General features: G+C 39.4%; 1 protein-coding gene and 1 non-coding gene across 2 annotated transcripts in view; both read right to left on the bottom strand.

The window, feature by feature from the left end:
* CCDC146 (coiled-coil domain containing 146) overlaps positions 1-10,528 on the bottom strand; it is a 178,077-nt gene that overhangs the window by 122,949 nt on the left and 44,600 nt on the right. The window lies entirely within an intron of this gene.
* On the bottom strand, positions 3,873-3,941 carry LOC111722030. Its single transcript, XR_002770985.1, has one exon. It is a non-coding gene; the product is annotated as a small nucleolar RNA SNORD2 (small nucleolar RNA).

Raw genomic sequence — 10,528 nt, 5'->3', positions numbered from 1 at the left:
AAAAAAAAAAAAACAAAAAAAACAAAAAAGGAGTTATCACAAGATACAGTTCTAAAAAATACATGCTTATATACATAAAGTTCATTGAATTAATGGAAACTAAGTATCATTATAGGAGAATTTGGCAAATAATTCATTAATTCATGTAAACATTCAAAAGCTTATTGTTTTATCTTTTCAGATAGAGATGGATCCTTTCCTTATTCAAGGGACCAAAATTTTATTTTCCACTATACTTTTATGTCACTTTTCTAATACCTTCTGTAACATAGAGATTCCTTTTCAGAATCATTTCATGTCATACATTATAAAATATATTCTAGACTTTGACACAATCTTTAACATGTTGATGGAAATAGATTGTATTTCAGAGTCTTTTCACTTTAACATTAACTATTCACTAATAATATATGCTAACATAAATGTGGATTGATTATTTAGAAACATGTTTTTTAGAGTCTTGTCTTGCTTCCATTTGATGGTTAATGTTTGTTTTTTAATTTAGAATTTATTTCTAAATATTATCATTCTTTGAAAATATTTACTGAAGCTGGTCCTTACACATTCCAGGTGGAGGTGATTTACCTAAAACTGTGAAAAAAAAATCAAATTTTACTTACAGTTGGTAATGGTCCAAATGGATGAATGACACATCTGCCCATTAAGTAAAGAGCTTACATGTACAAAGATCTCTGTGAAACCAAATTCACTAGTTCTTCCCTTTGAACAGCTAACCAAGAAAAGGTCATATGGCCAATATCATCACAATAATCTCTTATTTAAAATGACTTTCTTCTATGTGTAATTAGGTTTATGTTCTATGTCTTTTTAAATTTTTGTAAAATAAAAGATTTAATCTTAATATCTATGTATTCTTCAATGTGAAAACATTAAATACTATTGTTTGTAAGATAGTTATGTATTTACTCTTGTCTGAAAAATTTGTATAATGTTTACTTAATCTAGACAATATCTTTGATTCTTTGAAGACTTCACTGAGAATTGTTTCATTAACAGGAAGATAGAAGCAAATAGGGGAACTCTATGATCTTATTTCCCTCTAGAAACTGTTGAAATGCTTCAAATATGAAAGTCTCAGTTTCATTTTGTGGCATTCAAAGCCACGTCCTCTTTTCCATCATTTTGTTGTTGTTCTGGTAAGCCCTCATCATCTCCTTAGAATCATGCAAATGCTTCCTAATAGCAGCTTATTCATGTTCATCTTTCATATCACTTCCAGAAGGATTATTCAGAAATACGATTTTGATCATGCTATTATCCTGCTCAAAACTTTCAACAACTTCTTATTTCTTGCCAGATAAAATCCATCAAATAACCCACTCCTCAACTGATTTCTTCCATTACTCACACTCCTGCCATACACCTGTTTTTGCTCAAACCAACCATGTTTTCACTACTTTGCAAATATTGTTCCCTTGGTCTAGACAGACGCCATCTTTGAACACTGCTGAGACTTATTTTATCATCCATGATTGAGAGCAGGGACTCAGGAGCCAGACTTACTAGGTTTGAATTTCAGCACCACTATTTGCAAGTTGTGAGATCAAAAGTAAGTCACTCTTAATGCTCTTCAATAAGATAAGGACAACAATAGAATCTGCCTGATAAAGTTATCAAGAGGATTAAAGGAAACACCATATTTAAGAAAGGAAAACCTGTATTAAAATGTTAATGCTCAAGTCATGTTAGGCTTCTATAATTACAAGAGATAGAAGATAGGAAATAATAAATATTAATAGTATATATTGAGTATTACAATTTTAATACAGTTTTTTTCCTTTCTTAAAATGTGCATACATTTTTGGGGCACCCTCTGTATGTAAAGCACCTAGCACATATCTATGTTTGTTAAGTCCTCCTCTCTCTCTCCCTCCTGTTATCTCTTCTAAGCAGACTTCCCTGATGACAGTAGATGATGTTTGGCACCTCTCTTCTTTGATCCTATAACATTCCGTATATTTCTTATTATATATTACATTATTCAGTAATTGTTAGGTTTTACCCTGCAATCAATCTGTTTGAATAAGAGTAAAGGATATTTGAGACAGGAGTGTTCTTACTCTAAGCAGTTAATAACATGCTGCCATAGAGGAAGAGCGGTAGTCTAAAGAAGGCAGAAATAAAATTGGGAAACGAATGGGTAGTACATCTGAAGATTTGGGTGATTGTGAACTCAGGTGAGACATGACTGAAGCTAGATGGGACTATGGCAAGACAGGATCAGATACAGAAAGTCCTCACTTGATGTTGTCAATAGGTCATGGAAACTGCAGCTTTGAGTGATATACAGCTTTGCTGTATAACAAACTGAGTTTTACTGGGTTAATTGGCAGGCTAATTGACATAAACAAGAGTTAAGTTCCTATAGCACACAGCACACAAGGGTGTATGGTGGTATCAGGCTGAGCAGTGATTGTTCACTTGAGTTCCTAAAGGAAAAAAAAAACACAGTCTTTCATACTACTTACACTATACTGTAATTTTGAAATTTTAATACAAAAATCCACAAATCCTTTAACTTAAAAAATTTATAGATTAAAGATCTCTTTGCAAACCACCTTCAATTTCAATCTCTTCCATCTCTGCAGAAGTAGCTGGTTCTAAACTCTCATTTCATTCTGTGTGTTGCCAAATTTCAGTGTCCACTAAATCATAGCCTTGCCAAGTCTCCTTTGTTTATTGAATGGAAAGAGGAAATGAGGAGAAACAGAAGTACTTGGAAACTCAGAGTACCCTGAATTTCCAAACGGAGCCTTCCTTGCTCCTTGAAGTGGTCCCTCCCTGACTGAAAGGGCTCTTCTTTTGCTGGAAGACACTGTTGCTTTTGTTGAGGATTGAGACCACTCCTAATCCTCCTTTAGGCGCCTTCATCCCCAGCACAGCATCTTCAGATCTGCAATCAGGGCATGCCCTAATATCAATTGCAAAGCCAAAATGGAGGAGAAGCCTTTTGGTAATTTATATTAGCAGAAGTCCCGGGAAGACCTATAGAGACAGATTGAAGTTGCCCGACTGAGGAAGAAACAATTTTAGGTGTGACTGAATGTTTATTGATATAGTCATATTTACCAGGAATTATGAGTTCAACAGCCTGGCTTGAGCAGATGTGTTTGGCTCTTAATAGTTTGCTTCCTTAGCTAACACGAACCTAGATCCAATAGCAGCTGATGCTCAAGCTGAGAAGCCAGAGATGTCTTAGAATTCAAAGACTTATGGAGATAGAAATGCCGGGGCAAACTTAGCTTTAATTCATTCTTAAAGTAATTACTGAGTGGAAACCATGTGCCAGACAGTCTTTTAGGAGGCTGGAGATACATCCGTGACCAACACAGACAAAAAGCCTGTACTGATGGAGTTAACATTTTAGCAAAGGAGACAAATAAATAAATACAATAAATATCATGGATAATTCCATAGGATAAGGGAGTGCTGGAGGAGGGGGCGCTATTTTATATAAAACTGTCAAGAGAAGCCTCTTTGTGGAGGTGACATTTGAACAGAGACCTAAAGAAATGACAGCACAACCCATTGGGATTGTGATCTGGGACAAGCAAGCTCCAAGCATGAGCTGCAGAAGGCCAGAGTCTAGAGACTGGACAGCATGTTTGAGGGTCAGCAAAGGGGCCTATGCGTAAAAAGCAGAGAGTCTTGGGTCATAGGAGTACAGGAGATGAGATCAGAGAGAGCTTGGGGAATGGGGGTTAGACGAGGGGTGGGAGGCCAGATGCCGTGTAAGCCAGGTAAGGATTTTGCCTTTTACCTGGAGTAGATCAGAGCCCTGAGGGTTTTGAGCATAGGAGACATATGATCTCATTCAGTTTTATTTTTATTTTTATTATTTTGTTTTAATCAAGTGATCAGCAATGAGTATTCTCTTCCTTTCAGGTCAGTCCCAAAAGATGATTGCCATCATCTCAATAAAATGAAGATTTTTTTTTTTTTTTTGAGACATTGTATCACTGTGTCACCCTTGGTGAATGCCACGTTGTCACAGCTCACAGCAACCTCAAACTCTTGGGCTTAAGCGATTCTCTTACCTCAGCTTCCCAAGTAGCTGGGACTATAGGCACCTGCCACAATGCCTGGCTATTTTTTTGTTGCAGTTGTCCTTATTGTTTAGCAGGCCAAGGCCGGGCTTGAACCCGCCAGACCCATGTATGTGACCAGTGCCCTACTCACTAAGCTACAGGCGCCAATCTCCCTCAGTTTTAAAGGGATCAATCACCCTTGTTGCTGACTGGAGAATAGACTATAGGGAGACAAGGATTGAAGCAAGATGCCAGTTTGATAGTATTCGCAGTAATCCTGGTGAGAGCATGAAGAAAAGTTACAGTGAACTGCATCTATTTCAAAGGCAGAGGTAAAAAAATTTGCTGCTCAAAGGCTAGCCAGCAGTAAATAGGAAAAACAATTAGAGGTGTCAGAGAAAAGCCCAAGATTTTAGCCTGAGCAACTTTGAAGGAGGGAGCTGCCAACAACAATGGAGAAATCTGCAGGGAGAGACTTTTCTGGAAAGTGTGTGGAATGGGTTGGGGTGGGGAGCTGGAATGGGAAGTTTTGAACATTCTAAGTTCAATACCTATAAGACATCCAAGTGGATCTAGGCATTTGGATATTAGTCTGAAGTTCAAGAAGGAACTCTAGGGTTCAGAAATACATTTGAGAATTGCTAGAATACAGATGGTAATGAGTCCTTGGGACTAGATGAGATAACTTAGTAAATAAGTGTATATGGAGCAAAGACTTTCATAGAGGCAGACCCAGGACAAATTGACCTTGTTGAGGTTGGCGATAAGGAGGAACCAGCACAGGTGTGTCCCACCCCGTAACCATGTGATTGGAGAGGACCCAGGGAGGCTTCTTTATGGAGAGGGCAGAGTTTTATTCCCCCTGGAATAGATGCTTATTTCCAGTTATTTTAGATTTGGATTTTCTTTTCCTTGCTTCTGCCACCACCAGTATTTTGTTGAGTTACTGGATGTCCTAAAAAGCCACTGTGGTATTATACAACAGCATTCTGCAGAATATTCCTTTTGATTCAGGTAGTTGCTCCACAGTGATAAAAGGAGGCAAGGCCCTAGCCCAGCAGTTCTCAACCTGTGGGTCACAACCCCTTTGGGGGCCAAATGACCCTTTCATAGGGGTTACCTAAGACCATCCTGCATATCAGATATTTACATTATGATTCATAACAGTAGCAAAACTACAGTTATGAAGTAGCAACTAAAAATAATTTTATGGTTGGGGGTCACCAGAACATGAACTGTATTAAAGGGTCCCGGCATTAGGGAGGTTGAGAACCACTGATTTAAACCCCTACAAAACAATTCTATGCTATTAATGCTCCTATTATCCCTGGAACTACTACTTCCTTTCTGCTCCTTCTCTCCCCTTCCACAATCCCATAGCCTGGCTGCCCTGTACCCCTGTCCAGACTCTTCTCTCTCTCCAAATCCTCTATCAAGTCAGCAGCCTACTGTCCCTGTGCCCATAGTCAATACTGTGTCTGCATCTTTAATCATCTCAAGTCCCAGCGGTAAACCAAAATTAAAACCATGATCTAACTAAGAGATGGTCCATATCTTAGAGACAGCACTATCTCTCAAAAAGATCTATATTATTTTAATAGCCGCTTCAGAAGGAAATCTACGCTATACCTCTGAGAATACTCACAAACTCACTCTACTTTCCTCTTGAAAGGAAATTATCACATTTTAAATTAAACATACGAGCCTTTTTTCTTAGCTCTTCAAAATAACTGATGTTACTATTTGAATCCAATAAATATTGTACCCTTCTGCCTACTCTGTGCCTAGATAAGTTGGTGTTATGTGCTTCTCATAGTATTCTGAATACGCCTTTTTCAAACAATAGCTTTCTAAGCTAGCAAAATCCGAGTTCCATTTCTAGTATTCAAGATTTTCTCTGAGAAACTAAGGAGAATAATATGGTTCATGATGAACTGCTTCTCTAATTACAGAAGGCCTTGTACAAAGTGCAACATAGTTGGAAACAGATACCATCTGTTCAGTTTTTATCTCTGGAAATTGGCTTTCCAGTTTCCCACAAAAGACAAGCAATCTGTGTTCATGTTTTAAAAGTATATTGCAGAAGAGTCCACAAAATTATTTACTTACATTTATTCCCCACTCATTAACGTTAATATAATTTTTTTCACTGACACTAAGTAACCTGGTTTAATTTCTGTTTACAGACTCTTGCTTCTGCACACTAATAATGATAAACAGCTGTCACTTGCTGAGCGCCAGCCATGTATGAACACTTTCCTAGGCACATTTCCAATGCTCGCTCTGCCTGCTGGGATTAATGCTGCAATCAGGAGGCGATGCTTCGCCCTCACTGAAAATCTTCCTTGGGAAAGTAAAAAGCCTCTGTTATCTACAAATTGTTTATCATTTGTAGAGCCATTATCCATTTCCACTTTCCTGACATTCTTGGCGTGTTTCTCACGAAATGAGCTAATCTTCCACAGGTAACACATATGGTACACACGGCAGACCTCAGTATCACCCTCCTCTGACACTCTGTGTCAATCTAGAAAGTGAAAAAGGATTCCAATTATATCTTACGGTAAACATCTCTTTTTTGGTATCTTATCAAAACAATTATATAATATTTTGTAGACAGGAGATATTTCAAAAATTAAGATATATTTTCAAGTGTGTTAATGTCCCTACTTAACCTCGTGGTTAAAAATTATTTTCTTCCTTCAGCTAAGTCAGAATTTATAACAACTCTGACAGAAAAGGCAAACAAGTCTCTACACTCTCCAAACATTATTTCACTCCCATGGTTACATGGCAGAATTGGCTGATGAGCATATCTTCGTTCTTTGGAAGCCGAAGACTTAAGTAAACTCCAAAGTTCTTATTCTCACTTGTTAGATAAACTAATTCTTTTACCAATGAAAGGTGTTGGTGATGGTGACTTTTTAGTTTCTATGTTATACTGAGTAAATTTATTTAACACGATCAAGCCAACTACTAAAAATTTTGAAGGACCCTGATATGAGGGATAATTATTTGAAGGACCCTGATATGAGGGATAATTATTAAATTTGGACAGGAAAGATCAGTACATTCATGATGAATGCAGTACTGGCATTTAACACACTGAGTTGCTAGAGCAGAGGTTTTCTTTCTTTCTTTTAGACAGAGCCTCAAGCTGTTGCCCTGGGTAGAGTGCCGTGGCATCACAGCTCAGAGCAACCTCCAACTCCTGAGCTTACGCGATTCTCTTGCCTCAGTCTCCCAAGTAGCTGGGACTATAGGCGCCTGCCACAACGGCTGGCTATTTTTTGGGCTGTAATTGTCATTGCTGTTTGGCAGGCCTTGGATTCGAACCTGCCAGCTCTGTGGTATGTGGCTGGCACCTTAGCCTCTTGAGCTTCAGGCATCAAGCCTAGAGCAGAGGTTTTCAAACTGTGTCCCTAGTGGCCCTAAAGTTCTACAGACATAGTTGTTGAAATGCCAAAGGAAGCAGGGTTGGGGGAGAAACCAGGAGAATGAGCGCTGTGTGAAGCACTGCTCAGCTGAAATAGTTCTGCTGGTAGTCTATGTCTTGGGGTTCCATCTGCAATTTAATGTTTAAAAAGGGATTTTTATTTTTCAAAAAGCATTTAAAAATCATTGCCTTTCTATTTCATATCCTTTGGGGGTTAAGTTGGCAAATTAAAACTGGTATAGATATGTGATATAGATATAGATATAGATTTAAAGATAAAACTTTAAATACTTAAATCACTGAGAACTTAGGTTGACTTGATGTGGGACATGTATTCAGAAACTCAGGAAATTTCTCCTTTTTAAGTTTGCTTTTAAAAATAGTGATTCATCATAGTGCTATGATTATTTTAGTGGAGGGCTTTGCTACTTGCTGGATACATTTGCTCTTTTGAGCAAAATCTTTGTGTGGTTATCTGTAAGACAGAGAGCTGAGAATTTGCAAGGAACATGAAGATAAATACTATATGCTTCCTGCTTGTGAATTTCCTAAAGCGAGTGTAGATTAGCTCAAAACACGTGAAAGAAAACAGTCAGGGGCATGAGGAAAATGCAAGTATGATGCGGACAGATCACACAAGCAGAAGTGATCACTGAGGTCTGGGCTGTCCCTTCTGGAGCACAGACATGGGAGGAGAGCACTCCTGGCTTAGGTGCAAGAGGAGCGAAGCCACCACAGGGTGGAAAGTCAGGAACCAGTTAGGAAAATAATTACACATCTAATTTGGCGGGAGCACAGGCTCTGTAGTAGGGGACAGTGAAGTCAGGGAAAAGGGATTGTTGGAGACGGATTGTGAAGTCAAGAAAAAATTCAAACCTAAGTATCTGCAGTCCCCCCACCACTTCTTAATTGCTCGGTTCTGTGCCTGCGCCTATGAGGTGACCATGGGATGCTGGGTGGGAATGCGTACTGGAAGGAACTTGAAGACTGCTTTAAAAAATAATAACAGGGCCAAAGACATCAAGGAGAAGATGGGCTGAGATACAAAGAGGAAAAGTGCAGCCTGAGGGTGGGAAGGCAAGTTCCTGGAGGAGATTTTAAAGAAGAATAGAGGATGGAGGAGAGGCATGTGCAGTGCTGAGGACTTTGGGGAAGTTTTGCTGCGTGATGTGCTGTGGAACTCTGGCCTCCAGGTGCTAAAAGAGGTTTCAGTGTAGCCCTGTTACTTCCCAAGGCTCTCTGGAGGCGGATCTGTGCTGAGTTGGGTCTTAAGGTGGGAGTGAGAAGGATCAGTTCTATTCAGTTCACAAACTATCCATGCAGAGCAAGGGTTTCCCCAGTGGTGCCGCGGGGATGTGGGCTGCGGGGCCGGTTGTGATGGTGGAAGTGAAGGGGAGAACAGGGAGCCTTTACCTGCATCCTTCACCCCTATATCTACCACATCCAAATCTGTTTTTTATGTATAGTGTTTTTGTGTAAGGTTTCCACGGGAATAAAATGAAAAAAGCAATTGAAAAAGAGGGAGAAACTACCGCAGCAGGCAGGGAGGTACCCATGAAGGACCATGAGTTGAAAAATGTATTCCTCCTGTGAAGTGAGGCTCAGAGAGCTTCAGTGACCTGCTGAAGGGCGCACAGCTCGAGCACACATGACTATAGCAAAGGACTGCTTTCCCAGAGCCAACCCTGACCCTGCACTCATCAGAGATTTTTCTTTCCAAGCCATCAAGATTTAAGATATTTCAAGCCTGTCCCTTCTTAGTTGTAGCCTTTAAAGACAGCAAAATTCCTATCTTCTTAACCTGAAGCTCATGTCAGATAATTCTGGTGTCCCCTTGTACCGTATTCCTGATGCCACTCAGGTGCATCTATTTATTTATCTCCACTTCAGTTTACATGGGCTGAAAACAGCTAAAGAACTTTTGCCTCAGAAGATAATGGACTTGGCGTTAGGTTCTCAGCTTATTGCTGGTATCTCCTTTCTGTTTCCTCTTATGCCAACATATATATGTACACACTCGAGGGAACAAAGGTTAAAATATGATTGCTCATACCATCAAGGTACTAGAAGAAAGCACAGGAAACAAATTTATAACCTCAGAAGAACAAAGGTCTTTTTCCTGACGCTATAAAAGATCGATAAGTTCAAGCACATAAAAAAGTAAGTTTCCACATGGGGAAAAAGAACACCAAAAGCACACTCAAAGGAAATCCTAAACAAAGATTTTCACATGGCATATTATGCCCAAAGGCCTACTTTTTAAATGTACAAAGAGTTCCTATGACTCTACAGGGACGAAACAAACTACCCAATACAAAAAAGGAAAAAAAGAATGTGAACAGAATTTATAAAAAAGTACAAATGAGTCTTAGTACTAATCATGTTTCCAGCTTCTGCAAAGTTGATGCCTTAACATCTGCCCCACATGCGTGTCCTGGTTACACCTTGTTCTGGACAACCCAATAATGTAATATGCCTGAGTCACCTGCCTCTGTGTTGGTCCCCCTCCACCCCAGACACTTTTTAAATGTAAAGTAATCCAGAGTCTCTCTTCCACCTACACTAATTAATCACCCTGGTACCAGAAACCAGACAAAATAGGTACATCCCCTATGCCCCACAGCCCACTGAAATTATTCAAACTAGCCAGTCCTAGGCCTGCTTACCCTGCCTTGTCTGTTCATTATTTTGGAAACCACAGTAAAGGCTCTTGCCCACAATCCTCCCTCCTCTTCCATCTTCTGACCAGCCCTGGTGCTCTCCCAGGTGAGAGCCTCCCACCCCTGCAGCCTGGCGAGCCCCCTCCTCTTGGAACTGTGAGTGACAAACTATAATTTCCTGATGTGTTGGCCTTTCTATAACTCAAATTTTCTATTAACATACTATATTTTAAACAGCCTTAAACATCTGAAAAGAAGCTCTATTTCTCTTATTTTAAGATAGACATAAATAAAGACTATAATGAAATAGCATTTCCCCCCATCAGAGTGACAAAGATAAAAAAGTTAGATGGCAAACAATTCTGGTATGAGTATTGGGATAG

Source organism: Otolemur garnettii, unplaced genomic scaffold, assembly GCF_000181295.1.
Source record: "Otolemur garnettii isolate 467f Iridium unplaced genomic scaffold, OtoGar3 scaffold00005, whole genome shotgun sequence".
Classification (NCBI taxonomy): Eukaryota; Metazoa; Chordata; class Mammalia; order Primates; family Galagidae; genus Otolemur; species Otolemur garnettii.
This window is presented reverse-complemented; position numbering and strand designations above follow the sequence as displayed.